Source organism: Hyperolius riggenbachi, chromosome 6 (genome assembly GCF_040937935.1).
Source record: "Hyperolius riggenbachi isolate aHypRig1 chromosome 6, aHypRig1.pri, whole genome shotgun sequence".
Classification (NCBI taxonomy): Eukaryota; Metazoa; Chordata; class Amphibia; order Anura; family Hyperoliidae; genus Hyperolius; species Hyperolius riggenbachi.
In genome coordinates this window covers 86,827,472-86,844,118 of record NC_090651.1, presented here as the reverse complement: position 1 = coordinate 86,844,118, position 16,647 = coordinate 86,827,472, and the positions used below count along the sequence as shown (strand labels likewise).

At 44.6% G+C, this 16,647-nt stretch overlaps 1 long non-coding RNA gene across 4 annotated transcripts in view; it reads right to left on the bottom strand.

Annotated features, from left to right (window-relative positions):
* LOC137520981 (uncharacterized) overlaps positions 1-16,647 on the bottom strand; it is a 156,811-nt gene that overhangs the window by 46,219 nt on the left and 93,945 nt on the right. The gene's annotated exons all lie outside the window — the stretch shown is intronic.

Sequence of the window (16,647 nt, the reverse complement as noted above, 5' to 3'; positions counted from 1 at the left end):
TGAAGGCTGGGAGGAGGGTGGGCAATGCATACACAATAAGGCAGAGGAGAGTAAGGGGGAAATGATATCAGGATTGGCTTCAAGATAGACACAGTTAAAATGGAGAATCCTCTTTAAAAGGGCAAGAAGAATAACATCCAGCGAGGAGGCTTATAATAGGCAGGCAAGAAGACTAGTGAACTATTTTGTGGCAATAGGTTACAACAAGGATGAGGTAGCGTAGACAGCTGAGACAGTGGCTGCCCTGTATAGAAGGGAGCTGAAGGAGAGGGTGGTATAGGAAGACCAGAGTAGGGATTTACAGTTCATTTTAACATTTGATAAGCATGCCTAATTAGTTCATAAAAGTGTGTTGGTTGCAGATTCCGTCCTGTCTTAAGTTTTCCATTCTTCTCCCTCATTTGACTATAGAAATGCTAGGAGTTTAAAAGATACTTTGATTAAAACTGATATAAAGAGTAGATCAAATAGGACCGCATTCTTTCCAATGAGAATGGGCACTTTTCCCTGTCTTAATTGCCAGAATTATTCGAGCATACTAGTGAGACATCCTACAAGGGCATTCCAGTTAAAATCAATGTAAATGTTTCCTGTGTGACAACTAATGTAGTCTACTTTTTAAAATGCCCCTGTGGGTTAGGTTACATTTGGCCAGACCACTAGAGATGTTTGAACGCGATTGAATGAACATTGCAGCAACATAACATGTATAAAAAGAATCAGGGTGATGCTAGTAGATATGTAAACAAACAGAAATTTGATTCTCCTAAGTTCGCATTTCTTCGAGTGACAACATTTAGTAAGCGACCTGCGATGGTGTGTACTGGAGAAAGCATCAATTGGTAAAGGTATTGATTCTGAAACTGCCCTCCAGAGGAGAGAGAGTCAGTGGATAACTTGAACACCCTTTCCCCCACAGGTTGAATAAGGATTTTAACCTGAGGTGTTTTTTTATAATTTGCATAGGCTTTGTATTCACTGGTTTTACCTTTAACAGTTCTCTCTCTCCTTTACGTTTGTGCCCGCCCCTGAGGGGGCATGTTTATGGTAATGTTTAAGATACTTAATGGTTGCACTAATTGTGTGTGTTAGCACTTAACAAAGGCCTGTGTGCTGAATTGCTGTGATTTTTTTCATTATGATACTACAATAAATCAAGCTACAATTTCTAAACCCAGACCCAGTCTCTTTTTCTTTTCTCTTTGGCATACCTGAGCCTAACTTTTTTTGCTCCACAAAGCAAGTCCTATGCTCTCTGGTGCCGGCATTGACAGCTGGTGGCTAGTTAGGCCCTTAAAGAGACTCTGAAGCGAGAATAAATCTCGCTTCAGAGCTCATAGTTAGCAGGGCGTGCCCCTGCTAAACCGCCGCAATAGCGCCGCTAAACGGGGGTCCCTTGACCCCCAAACCCCCCACTGCGACACTTGGTCGCAGACTTGGTCGCTCCTGGAGGCAGGGCTAACGGCTGCAGCCCTGCCTCCAGTCGCGTCTGTCAGCGGCGCATCGCCGCCTCTCCCCCACCCCTCTCAGTGAAGGAAGACTGAGAGGGGCGGGGGAGAGGCGGAGATACACGCTGACAGACGCGCGTAGGGCAGGGCTGTGGCGGTTAGCCTGCCCCAACCAGGAAGCGCTCCCCCGCATTACGGAGGGGATTTGGGGGATCAGGGACCCCCGTTAAGCCGCGGGATAGCGGCGGTTTAGCAGGGGCACACATGCCCCTGCTAACTCTGAGGTCTGAAGCGAGATTTATTCTCGCTTCAGACTCTCTTTTAAAGGGACCAATCAGATATGTGTCTGTTCTGGCAGCCTATTGGCCTATGTACCTTGCCTGTAATAGTGTTGGTTGCTGTGTCTAGCAGCTAGGTTGTGTTTTAGATTGATCTTCTGTTGTGACATTGCTTGACCTGTTGACTTATCTGTCGATTGCTGTCTATACTTACCTTTTCTTGTTTTTACTTCCTCTTTAACTGACCCCTAGTTACCTGTGTATGACCCTTCACTTGTTATTATACTTGGACTCAATTTTTACACCCTCGCCCGAGGTGCAGTTTAGCCTAGAAACTGCTCTGGTCTGGGCTTTCGCGGAGTTTTGCAATCTGTGTCTCCTGGTCTGGGCATCTGGTGACTGGGCCCATAACCTTATGGAGCAGATAGGTCAGTACACACAGATAGGCACCATGTATAACACAAGTTAGAATTCTTTACTGAGAAAAATGTGCAGAGATAAATCATACACAACCATCAGGTATTGCAGCTTACTTAGAACAGAGAGGAACACAAAATGAATACCATAGAGATCTTTGCAGGACTTTACATACACAGTGACATCTTGTGGTTGCTTAATGCCCTGTTCACACTTGCGTTTTGCCATGCAAACGGACCGGATCCTGATCGGATCAGGACCTGATCCGGATCGGAACCGTACGGTTCCGATCCAGATCCGGATTCGGTCCGTTTGCATCAGGCATGCATCAGGCTGCCATCTGGATCCGTGGGCAAAAAATAGCGAAATTAAAATTAAAAAATGTTGGGGTCAGCAGAAGGTGCACCTGTAGAATCAGGTTCCTCCGCTGTAGGCCTCACCTCCACCTCCGACATTCTGCCAAACAGCTCCAGCACGTCTGTCACTGCTGCTCTACTCCAGACATGCTTGGCCCATGTGTCCCCATCCGAAATGGCCGATTGGGTACGCATAGGAAGTGGAGTAGAACGTCAGGTGTTTGTAGGCAGTGTGTTCTGTGCCTTTCGTTTCCCATTGGTTTCTGTGTTCCAGATGGTGCTGTCAGGCTCAGGTCCGGCTCCAGTCCGGGTGCGTGGGCCGGAGATCCGGACCCAAAAAATAGCGCATGTTGGAAAAGTGTCCGGAGTCCGGATCTAGTCCGGCTCCGTACTGTACGGAACGGACACGTCTGAACGTCCGCATAGCCTTTGCATTGCTATGCGGAACGTACGTTCCGTTTGTACAGTATACGGTCCGGATCCGGCCCGGCGATCCGGACAGGGAACGCTAATGTGAACCGGGCCTTACTCTACTGCATTTTAACCACTTGAGGACCACAGTCTTTCTACCCCTTAAGGACCGGCCACTTTTTTTCCATTCAGACCACTGCAGCTTTCACGGTTTATTGCTCGCTCATACAACCTACCACCTAAATGAATTTTGGCTCCTTTTCTTGTCACTAATAAAGCTTTCTTTTGGTGCTATTTGATTGCTCCTGCGATTTTTACTTTTTATTATATTCATCAAAAAAGACATGAATTTTGGCAAAAAAATGATTTTTTTAACTTTCTGTGCTGACAATTTTCAAATAAAGTAAAATTTCTGTATACATGCAGCGCGAAAAATGTGGACAAACATGTTTTTGATAAAAAAAAACAACCATTCAGTGTATATTTATTGGTTTGGGTAAAAGTTATAGCGTTTACAAACTATGGTGCAAAAAAGTGAATTTTGCCATTTTCAAGCATCTATGACTTTTCTGACCCCCTGTCATGTTTCATGAGGGGCTAGAATTCCAGGATAGTATAAATACCCCCCAAATGACCCCATTTTGGAAAGAAGACATCCCAAAGTATTCACTGAGAGGCATAGTGAGTTCATAGAAGATATTATTCTTTGTCACAAGTAAGCGGAAAATGACACTTTGTGACAAAAAAAAAGAAAAAAAAAAAGAATCCATTTCTTCTAACTTGCGACAAAAAAAAATGAAATCTGCCACGGACTCACCATGCCCCTCTCTGAATACCTTGAAGTGTCTACTTTCCAAAATGGGGTCATTTGTGGGGTGTGTTTACTGTCCTCGCATTTTGGGGGGTGCTAATTTGTAAGCACCCCTGTAAAGCCTAAAGGTGCTCATTGGACTTTGGGCCCCTTAGCGCAGTTAGGCTGCAAAAAAGTGCCACACATGTGGTATTGCCGTACTCAAGAGAAGTAGTAGAATGTGTTTTGGGGTGTATTTTTACACATACCCATGCTGGGTGGGAGAAATATCTCTGTAAATGACAATTTTTTCATTTTTTTTACACACAATTGTCCATTTACAGAGTTATTTCTCCCACCCAGCATGGGTATGTGTAAAAATACACCCCAAAACACATTGTACTACTTCTCCCGAGTACGGCGATACCACATGTGTGGCACTTTTTTGCACCCTAACTGCGCTAAAGGGCCCAAAGTCCAATGAGTACCTTTAGGATTTCACAAGTCATTTTGCGGAATTTGATTTCCAGACTACTCCTCACGGTTTAGGGCCCCTAAAATGCCAGGGCAGTATAGGAACCCCACAAATGACCCCATTTTAGAAAGAAGACACCCCAAGGTATTCCGTTAGGAGTATGGTGAGTTCATAGAAGATTTTATTTTTTGTCAAAAGTTAGCGGAAAATTGATTTTTATTGTTTTTTTCACAAAGTGTCATTTTCCACTAACTTGTGACAAAAAATAAAATCTTCTATGAACTCACCATACTCCTAACGGAATACCTTTGGGTGTCTTCTTTCTAGAATGGGGTCATTTGTGGGGTTACTATACTGCCCTGGCATTTTAGGGGCCCTAAACCGTGAGGAGTAGTCTTGAAACCAAATGTCGCAAAATGACCTGTGAAATCCTAAAGGTACTCATTGGACTTTGGGCCCCTTAGCGTACTTAGGGTGTAAAAAAGTGCCACACATGTGGTACCGCCGTACTCAGGAGAAGTAGTATAATGTGTTTTGGGGTGTATTTTTACACATACCCATGCTAAGTGGGAGAAATATCTCTGTAAATGACAATTGTTTGATTTGTTTTACACACAATTGACCATTTACATAGAAATTTCTCCCACCCAGCATGGGTATGTGTAAAAATACACCCCAAAACACATTATACTACTTTTCCTGAGTACGGCGGTACCACATGTGTGACACTTTTTTGCAGCCTAGGTGCGCTAAGGGGCCCAACGTCCTATTCACGGGTCATTTTGAGGCATTTGTTTTCTAGACTACTCCTCGCGGTTTAGGGCCCCTAAAATGCCAGGGCAGTATAGGAACCCCACAAGTGACCCCATTTTAGAAAGAACACACCCCAAGGTATTCCGTTAGGTGTATGGCGAGTTCATAGAAGATTTTATTTTTTGTCACAAGTTAGTGAAAAATGACACTTTGTGAAAAAAACCCAATAAAAATCAATTTCCGCTAACTTTTGACAAAAAATAAAATCTTCTATGAACTCGTCATACACCTAACAGAATACCTTGGGGTGTCTTTTTTTCTAAAATGGGGTCACTTGTGGGGTTCCTATACCGCCCTGGCATTTTACGGGCCCAAAACCGTGAGTAGTCTGGAAACCAAATGTCTCAAAATGACTGTTCAGGGGTATAAGCATCTGCAAATTTTGATGACAGGTGGTCTATGAGGGGGCGAATTTTGTAGAACCGGTCATAAGCAGGGTGGCCTTTTAGATGACAGGTTGTATTGGGCCTGATCTGATGGATAGGAGTGCTAGGGGGGTGACAGGAGGTGATTGATGGGTGTCTCAGGGGGTGGTTAGAGGGGAAAATAGATGCAATCAATGCACTGGGGAGGTGATCGGAAGGGGGTCTGAGGGGGATCTGAGGGTTTGGCCGAGTGATCAGGAGCCCACACGGGGCAAATTAGGGCCTGATCTGATGGGTAGGTGTGCTAGGGGGTGACAGGAGGTGATTGATGGGTGTCTCAAGGTGTGATTAGAGGGGGGAATAGATGCAAGCAATGCACTGGCGAGGTGATCAGGGCTGGGGTCTGAGGGCATTCTGAGGGTGTGGGCGGGTGATTGAGTGCCCTAGGGGCAGATAGGGGTCTAATCTGATAGGTAGCAGTGACAGGGGGTGATTGATGGGTAATTAGTGGGTGTTTAGGGTAGAGAACAGATGTGAACACTGCACTTGGGAGGTGATCGGACGTCGGATCTGCGGGCGATCTATTGGTGTGGGTGGGTGATCAGATTGCCCGCAAGGGGCAGGTTAGGGGCTGATTGATGGGTGGCAGTGACAGCGGGTGATTGATGGGTGGCAGTGACAGGGGGTGATTGATGGGTGATTGATAGGTGATTGACAGGTGATCAGTGGGTTATTACAGGGAAGGACAGATGTAAATAATGCCCTGGCGAATTGATAAGGGGGGGTCTGAGGGCAATCTGAGCGTGTAGGCGGGTGATTGGGTGCCCGCAAGGGGCAGATTAGGGTCTGATCTGATGGGTAACAGTGACAGGTGGTGATAGGGGGTGATTGATGGGTAATTAGTGGGTGTTTAGAGGAGAGAATAGATGGAAACACTGCGCTTGGGTGGTGATCTGATGTCGGATCTGCGGGCGATCTATTGGTGTGGGTGGGTGATCAGTTTGCCCGCAAGGGGCAGGTTAGAGGCTGATTGATGGGTGGCAGTGACAGGGGTGATTGATGGGTGGCAGTGACAGGGGGTGATTGACAGGTGATTGACAGGTGATCAGTGGGTTATTACAGGGAAGGACAGATGTAAATAATGCCCTGGCGAATTGATAAGGGGGGGTCTGAGGGCAATCTGAGCGTGTAGGCGGGTGATTGGGTGCCCGCAAGGGGCAGATTAGGGTCTGATCTGATGGGTAACAGTGACAGGTGGTGATAGGGGTGATTGATGGGTAATTAGTGGGTGTTTAGAGGAGAGAATAGATGGAAACACTGCGCTTGGGTGGTGATCTGATGTCGGATCTGCGGGCGATCTATTGGTGTGGGTGGGTGATCAGTTTGCCTGCAAGGGCGGGTTAGGGGCTGATTGTTGGGTGGCAGTGACAGGGGGTGATTGATGGGTGATAGGTGATTGGCAGGTGATTGACAGGTGATCAGTGGGTTATTACAGGGAAGGACAGATGTAATTAATGCACTGGTGAATTGATAAGGGGGGGGGGGGGGTCTGAGGGCAATCTGAGCGTGTGGGTGGGTGATTGGGTGCCCGCAAGGGGCAGCTTAGGGTCTGATCTGATAGGTAACAGTGACAGGTGGTGATAGGGGGTGATTGATGGGTAATTAGTGGGTGTTTAGAGAAGATAACAGATGTAAACAATACATTTGGGAGGTAATCTGACGGCGGGTTTGCGGGCGATCTAATGGTGTGGGTGGGTGATCAGATTGCCCGCAAGGGGCAGGTTAGGGGCTGATTGATGGGTGGCAGTGACAGGGGGTGACAGGGGGTGATTGATGGGTGATAGGTGATTGGCAGGTGATTGACAGGTGATCAGTGGGTTATTACAGGGAAGAACAGATGTAATTAATGCACTGGCGAATTGATAAGGGGGGGTCAGAGGGCAATCTGAGCGTGTTGGCGGGTGATTGGGTGCCCGCAAGGGGCAGATTAGGGTCTGATCTGATAGGTAAAAGTGACAGGTGGTGATAGGGGGTGATTGATGGGTGATTGATGGGTAATTAGTGGGTGTTTAGAGGAGAGAATAGATGTAAACAATGGATTTGGGAGGTGATCTGATGTCGGATCTGCGGGCGATCTATTGGTGTGGGTGGGTGATCAGATTGCCCGCAAGGGGCAGGTTAGGGGCTGATTGTTGGGTGGCAGTGACAGGGGGTGATTGATGGGTGATTGATGGGTGATTGACGGGTGATTGACAGGTTATCAGGGAAGATAGATGCATACAGTACACAGGGGGGGGGGTCTGGGGAGAATCTGAGGGGTGGGGGGGTGATCAGGAGGGGGCAGGGGGCAGGGGGGGGATAAAAAAAAAATAGCGTTGACAGATAGTGACAGGGAGTGATTGATGGGTTATTACGGGGGTGATTGGGTGCAAACAGGGGTCTGGGGGGTGGGCAGGGGGGGGTATGAGGGGTGCTGTGGGCGATCAGTGGGCGGGGGGGGGCAGATCAGTGTGTTTGGGTGCAGACTAGGGTGGCTGCAGCCTGCCCTGGTGGTCCCTCGGACACTGGGATCACCAGGGCAGGAGGCAGCCTGTACAATACACTTTGTATACATTACAAAGTGTATTATACACTTTGTAGCGGCGATCGCGGGGTTAACATCCCGCCGGCGCTTCCGTATGGCCGGCGGGATGTTACGGCGGGTGGGCGGAGCCAGTTGCCGGGGGAAGCGCGCGTCATCAATGACGCGATCGCTCCCCCGGCATGCCTAAAGGACGCGCCGCCTGAAGGCGTATTGCGGTCCTTTAGGCGTCCACTTTGCCGCCGCCCATGGGCTGTGGGCGGTCGGCAAGTGGTTAAGTAATCCTGTTGATACGTCCAACACAAGCAGTGGCATGGAATGGTTGTCATACTCATATAGATGCTGATTTAAAAATACGTTTCAGTGTTCTCCTATTTTCCCAGAGCTCTCCGTGTGTGCAGATATATAATGTATATCTATATACTGTATAGTCAATAAATAGAATATAAATTAAAAACACCACTATACTTCTTTCCCTTTAACCGCACACAGTCCACAGATCTTTTGTAAACCCACTAATAAAAATAACAGAAGAACACAGAGTACTAACATGAGAACATCACTGGCCACCCATAGACACCCGCAATAACCAGCCTTGGTTCAACATTTTAAAAATAGCGCACATACCTTTACCTTGATAATATTACACAGTCAGCTCGTGGAATTTTAATAAAAAACGTATGTCACTGGAATGAAAATGAATGTCAGAATTTCTCTATTTCTTCTCCAACTTAGATGAAAAGACACCTAATTCCTGTAAAATGAACAGCCTATCACCTCTGGTGTGAAGTGTAGTTCAGGGTCACCACTAATGATACTGAACCGTGCTCTCCAAAGCTTGATAAATTAAGGCAAATTCTCCAAATCTGTCACTATGCCGGCCGTTACTTTGTAACTGGTGGTGACATGACAGATTCTGTAGCTGCAACAGATGACAAATCTGGGAAAAAAGCGACAATACAAAATATATGTCCAATGACATACACACCATCATCGTCCTTTCTCCTTGCCTATGGCAATCGTTTTTCAACCGTCTGGCAAACTCTTAACAAGCTCCAAAGAATTTGTAGCTGGCATTACCAGCCAATTATCTTCATTGCTGCCTTATCTATTGAGCAATGTGGAGGAATATTTCATGCTTTTGCCTTTAATAATACTTGGGTAGTGATTAGTGGGCAGCACGGTGGCTTAGTGGTTAGCACTCTCGTCTTGCAGCCCTGGATCTTCTCTGATTTGAATCCCAACCAGTGCACTATTTGCACAGAGTTTGTATGTTCTCTCCGTGTCGGTGTGGGTTTCTTCTAGGCTCTTCGAATTTCCTCCCACATCTCAAAAACATTTACTTATTTTATTTATTATAACATATAGATAAGTAAATTGGCTTCCCCCAAAAAATTGGCTCTAGACTATGATACATATACAACACGATATAGACATCTGTCTCTGGTAGGGATTAATTTAACAGGGATACAGAGGCGCCAGAAGCTTAACATTTGTGGAGGCCCTGGAGTATGTAAATAAATTTGTTCTGCTAAACTTTGTTGGCATATATTGTGTCTGTTTGGAGGAGGTAAGTCAACCACTGCTTCCAAAAATGTTAAACTTTTTAGACAGTTTTATTCTTCTGGGGCCTCTGTATCCCTGTTACATTGTTCTAAGTCCACCCTTGGTGGAGAGGTGTCATACCCTTTTTTCCTGATCTCCGGAGAGCGATTTCTTCATCCTGAGTGGAGTCAGGTCTAATCTCCCCATCTGCCTTTACAGTGGTTGCCTTTGAGGTAACCCTGCTTTGTGAGTATATTTGTATTTACTCTACCAACTTCATCCCACATTACCAGTACATACTACACTATATTTGGCTCTTGGTTTCCCTACCTTTGTTATGGTAGGTATTACATTGTGAGCCTCTCTGAGGGACAGTTAAGTGACAAGACATATACAGTGCTGCAGACAGGGCTGTGGGGTCAGAGTTAAGGGGTCAAAGTAAAACTGGATTACTGGAGTCAGAAACAAAATACAACGACTTTGACTCCTAATACATTTAAACTACTGGTCAAATTAATCAGGATTCTGCAAAGCATTTCTCAGAAAGACAAGAAGCTGAAAAATGATTGTTTTATTATTTTATTATTATGTGCAGCACAGTGGCACAATGAATAGCTCCCTCGCCTCGCAGTGCTGGGTCCCAGTTTCATATCTCGGGCAGGGCACTATCTGCACGGAGTTTGTATGTGGGGTTCCTCAGGTTTCCACCCACATCCCAAAAAACATACAGGTAAGTTTATTGGCTTTCCCCTAAAAATTGGCCATAGACTGTGATGGACTTATGACTATGGTAGGGATTAGTCTATGAAACCCTCTGAGGAACAGCTTAGTGACAAAACTATACTCTCTACAGCACTGTTGGTGCTATATAAATACTAAATAATAATAAAACAATCTCCACCTTATTTTCTAACTCACTTCATAAGGTAAAAAATAAATAGATAATACATAGACATTTCAGAAAAATCATTTTTTCCTTTGATAGTGTTGCTCCTCTTAATGGATTCATAAACAGCAGCCAATTTATTTTTTCCTGGATTGAAAAGCAAACATATCATCCCTGCCTTGTCAATCATGGCCCAGTACAGAGTGCTCCCTGTTTTCAGTTACTCTATAAACCATAATGATAATTTAATTTATGTCACTGGGAAGATTCACATACATACTGGATTTGAAAGTGCTTGGAGCAAACCTGGAGCTGTGGAAATGATTTGTAGGTTGGATAATGTATGTTTGGAAAAGGGTCTGTAGCACATACAAAAAAATTGAAATAATTTAATTTTAATGGCTAAACTTGGTTTCATGAAATGGAATTTTGAGGCTCTTTAAAGGGAAGTGGTAATTCAATAAATATTGAATATTTTGTAATAACAATGTAATTTAATGAAGAATGCCTTTATGTCTACGCATAAAACCAGGGTATTGATTTATATGATAAAATGACAACAATAACAACATAATCACCTGAGCCCAGATTTAAGTTGTTATTTTAATGCTGCCCTTAATGGAATGTATAGTGAATTTTTCTCCAGAAATGCTTAGTTCTAATGTCCCTTGGAACTTAGTGGTAGATTCATAAAACTTAACTTTAGAATTATCTCTCCTTGGCCCATATGCAATAAACTTTTTCTCCTGAGTTTTGTCCTAGGTGATATTTTCGCAACCTGACAATTTAATGCTCAAAATAAATTTGATAGCACCTTTTCAATTGCTGAGAACTGAAAAGTTGTTTTAAAGAGAAGATGAACAATTATCTCCTAGGAGAAAACTCAGGAGAAAAGTTAATTGCATAGGGGCCCTTATCTGTCTTGTCTTTGTAATTATCTCTCTTATGGCCCCTATTCAATTAACTTTTCTCCTGAGTTTCTTAAAGCGGAATATAGCCCTGCATTTCAACTTTGCTCTAAAACATTATTTACAGTATATTATATGCAACCAGCATTTTTTTAAAGTTCAGAACTTTAAAGTTCAGAACTTTAAAGAACTTTAAAGTTCCTGGAGATTTCTGCAGACGCATCCGAAGCTAACATAGATACATTTTGTTTACATACATGTATCTAAGTGTTGAATGTGACTCATCACTCTGACTGAGAAGGTGTTGGAGGACAGCCAAAGAGTGTGTAACATTTCTTAATAGATACATATAACTAAATAGAATGTAACAATCTAAACTTCTGCATATCTCCCCACGGAACTTTAAACCTCTGTGTTTAACTCTTCCAATGCTGGTCTAGTAAGAAAAAATGCTTTTTGCATATAATATGCTGTAAATAATGTTTTAGAGCAAAGTTGAAATGCAGGGTTATATTCCGCTTTAAAGAAATAAATTCACACCTGATCAATAAAAAACTTTTTAAACTCCAGCAAGCAAGACAATACTAAAGGGAACCTGAGGTGAATGATTAGGGCCAATTCATACTTACCTAGTTCCATGAGGATCGTTGGCTCCCTCGCCGTCCTTCCTGACCGCTCTGCTCACCCAGGATCCTCTTCGGTATCTTATTTAGCATCGGTAGTATTGCACTGGTGCAGAACACTCCCGGCCACAACTGGCCCTGACTTTGAAAGATACCAGAGGTGATTATGGGTGAACGGAGAAGCCATGGAGAACGGCGAGGGAGCCCTAGGTAAGTATAAATTGCCCCTAATCATTCATCTCTGGTACTGTAACGTTGGCTGTGATGCAGGCTATGAAGTTTACACTGAATATACGATAATCTAGGTCAGATCGACAACTGAGGTCATACACGAAGTCAGAGATATGCGGTACACAGGGACTGAGGCAGAGCAAGGTCAATAACAGACTAGGATCATACACTGGAAATCAGATGGCTAAAGTACAGTAGGCTAAGACAGGTGCGAAAACGTTATACAGGCCGAAGTCATACACATACGTCAGATGTCAGTCGTATTGGAAGGCTCAAACAGGAGCAAAGTCAGGGACAGGCCGAATCATACACAGATATCAGATGGCAGTAATACAGAGGGGCTAGGCAGATTTGAGGTGAAGAGGCAGGCAAAGGTCGATACACAAACAATATACAATATTACAATAATACAATACTGACTGACTAGAGTACATATATATCGTGCTGAAGCGCAATATATGAAATGTAGCTCTCCGGAACTTTAACTAGACTAAGTAGTAAAGCAAGGTCCAGCGCTCAGAGAACTGAAAGCTATAACGGACAGCGAATAACTGAATGCCCAGGATTTATATAGCAGGAATAGTGTACAGACCAAGCCCACAGGAAAATCAGACCAATCAGAACCATCCCTGCAGAAAGTGTCAGCTGACCACAGGAATCAGCTGACACACTTCAGACATGCCTCCTTAACCTATAAAGGCAGTTCTGAGCTGTGCGCGTCCTCCTAGAGAGACCGCCAGAAACAACACGCTGACCCACATCTACAGGGGAGCCGGGGATGCAACCGACCAAAGAGGAAGAGGAAGCTTCCTCCAGCTGCTCAGAGCAGCCTCCAAAGACAACACCAGGTAACTTTATTACAGGTACACTTTAAAAAAAAGTTTGATATTACTTTATTTTGAACGTCGGATGAAAATATATCTCTTAGGTAAAAAGGTAATTGAGCAGGGGCCCTTTTCTCCCTCATGGTTTACATCTCAACATTTGTCTTAACTCACAGTGAATCTTTCCTTCACCCCTTTCATCTTATCTACAGCTTAATTTTTAGCACTAGACAATAGAAAAAGTGCTTACAAGTTGTTAAATAAGAAATATTAAAATTATTTGCAGTATTTCTTTGCTTGCTAGGGGGTTTATAATATGTTTTACTTGCCTTTTATAACATTAATTATGACATGTGCATTTCCCCTTCCCCTCTTCCCTGTCCCTGAATCCTTTCCTTTCCCTCTCCCCCCTCCCTTCCACCTCCTTAACCCTACCCCTTCCATCATTAAAATCCGGTAAAGAGTTTTTAGCTGCAGGGTCAGGCCGTGCTTTTACTAGAAGAGGAGCATGGCCCTGATCAGCTGGAGAATCCATGAGCGGCAACAGGGAACCAGAGGACAGTGAGGGAAGCCAATGACTCCTTAGGTAAGTATGTGTTTCACAACCCAAGCTTTGGCTCCGGTTCTCTTTAATAAATGATAAAATCATGACGTTTTCAATCAGGATGATACCTTTTATTGGCTAACTTAAATAAACAATGGGACACAGCAAGGAGTTCGGCTCTTTTGGGCCTACTTACAGAGTCCCTTTATCTACCTCATGATAATGTTGCTTTGACAATAACCTATCAAAAGCAGTATTGCTTTATGTTGCTAGTTTTTGAGTGTAATTTACCATTTCTAATTAGCCCCACATTACACATTATATTATGCTAAATTCTACAAAAGAATCCCCTATCTGGCAAAAAAAATGACGTAGCCTTAGTGATCCTTATGAGCCCTCAATATGCTCAAAGACTCTGTAAGATCAGTAATGGAGTTCTGTAAAAGAGTTAAAAAGGGTCATTGCTGAGGGATGAGGTTAGAGATAAAAGTAAGTAAAAAATCAATGTTAGACAATTACGTGTAGAACGGAGGTTTTAAAATTAATAATATATATATAGTACATAGAAGACAATTACACACTGTAATTTGCCTTTTAATGAATATAATAAAATATTAATTTTAACATCAAAGTAAAGTGAACAAGTGTGTTTTATTGATTTTTTGTCTTATATCTTAACTGGTCGGTGGGAAGGCGACCGACCAGAGAGAAAAAAAAATTGAGGCGGTGGGTAAGAGTCATTAGCGGGGGAGCGGGCATGTGAGGACAATGAGCGAAAAAGCAACAAATTAAACTGGCTAATGGCAGGAGTCACTAAGATGAACAACGCTAGCCCGCCAGGAAGACATAAAACACTGGCTGATGTAAGCAATTCAGCTCCGAGCGGGCACAAAGGAGCAAGTCTAGAAGAACGAAGAGCTGAGGGCATAGATCATTCATGGACAATTAATGTGATATAAGGGTGGAAATATAAAGTAAAGTTAGATGTAACATACAAGACAGGAATAGTTTAAGCTCAGTGACCATGGATGTGACCGTTATGGATACTAGACAAGGAATGTAGGTTTCTGAGTCTTTACCTTACTGAGGTTCATCATAATAATCATCATAATCAATCATCATAATAATTTAATTATGTTTTAAGTCTTTTTGTGCAAATATTACTTTTAACGAATACTAGTAAGGAGGAACTTATGGTTTCCTCCCCAATGTATTGTATTGTGAGGAAATGGGGGTGTTGAGTTCAACTACCTGAGCCTTCTTCAGTCTGTGCCAATATACCAAACAAGCTTAAAAGGAGACCAGCCCAGCATACAACTCTAAAGGTGGCCATACACTGGCCCGATTCCCGGCCGTTTCGACAGCAGATTCGATCCTGGGATCGAATCTGCTGCCAATCGTTCGCGGTAAACGCCGCCGACGATCCGATTTCCTCCCGAAATCGGATCGGTCCGTCGATCGCGCCGTGCGGGAAATTACCCTTGATCGCCCGCGGGTAAAGTGCGCGTCGCTAGCGGCGGCCGATCCGATGAAAAATACATTACCTGATGCGGGCTCCCGGGCGTCTTCTCCGCATCTTCTCAGCGCTGCACCCGCTCCATCCCGGCGCTTCCTGGGTCACTGCAGTGACCCAGGAAGTTCAAATAGAGGGCGCTCTATTTGAACTTCCTGGTCACGGAGTGACACAGGAAGCGCCGAGATGGAGCAAGAACAGAGCGGTGCAGCGTGGAGAAGATGCCCGGGAGCCAGCGTCAGGTAATGTATGCGCGGGGGGAGGACAGGCGGCAGGAGCAGCTGAACAGATTGTGATCGGTTTCAGGCTGAAATCGATTCACAATCTGTTTGCAGTAAAGGCAGCCATACGATCCCTATCTGATCAGATTCGATCAGATAGGGATCTGTCAGCTGGTCGATCTGATGGCACATCGACCAGTGTATGGCTGCCTTAAAGGGTGCCTCTGATTCTCCACAAAGCCCATTGTTACTATACCATGAGCATTTAATTGACTCTGACCTTCACAATTTAGGTGCTATTTATCACCTACTACAGGAAATAGGGTCGTGTTCACAGGATCTCTATGTGCATGCTTAGGGCACCCTGAAACTGCCTGTGTACATAGGTCTCCTATGATATCCAGTCCAGGTGTTCTCTAGTGGTCATTTCCATTTCTTGATAGAGGCTTGTGTGTCTTTTCTGTCGGTTTGTTAACCATCTACCATCTCAATGAATTGTAACCATGTCTGCTTGCACCTACCCCAACCATTTGGTTTCCATGACCACAATTCTTCTCTAATACTTGGCTATTGACAGCTGTGCCATAAATCTGCAACCTATCACTACTGCAGTGCAGCATCCTGACTTTCAGGGGCTATAATTAAGACCACAGACAGGGCCTATCCTTCTATAGGGTCAAAGAGGACCGGCAGACAGGCCCCTCAAGTCTCCCTACAAGTGAATAAGTGGTCTCCAGGGTACCTAGCACAGTATTGGCAATGAAGTTAACTCACCTATCCAGCCAACATGCTTCTATATCAGTCTTTGTGCTTATGTCTTCATCCCCGCTGGCTGCCTGTTCTCTGTGACCCGACAGCATGAACGTGAGTACATGTATGCCGCCGGCTCACTGAGAAGAGGCGCCCTGCGAGGATGAAGATGGGAACACATAGACTGATGGAGGCAGCGCACTGGTGGTACAAATGAGTCACTATGTTCCCAATACTCTGCAGGGGGCCATGGGGTGATTTGGTGTTAGGAACAAAGTGGCCACACCTTACGCTATCTCAGGGGGCGTGGGGGAGGGGGGATTGGTTGGCTGGTCATGGGGGTCCCATGTAATTTTTGCCCATAGCCTGGTGCCTAGAACAGGTCCTGGATGTAGATGATACTTAGTTTCCGTGGATCCTGCCAGAGCGTACACCTTGCTGTTGTGACACAGAGAACCCATGCTTTAACCATGGCACCAGGCCCAGATTTACCTCACAGGAGCCTATAGGCACAGATGTCCTGGCACCTTAGACTTTGCCCTCCATGAAACTACAAACCCTCATCGAACTGCACTGCAAGTGTGCTGGCTGGCCCAGCTGTTACTTCTACCTTACTTCCCTTGCCTGTCATAGGTAGCTACAGGTGTCCCTTACCATTAGGTAGCCAG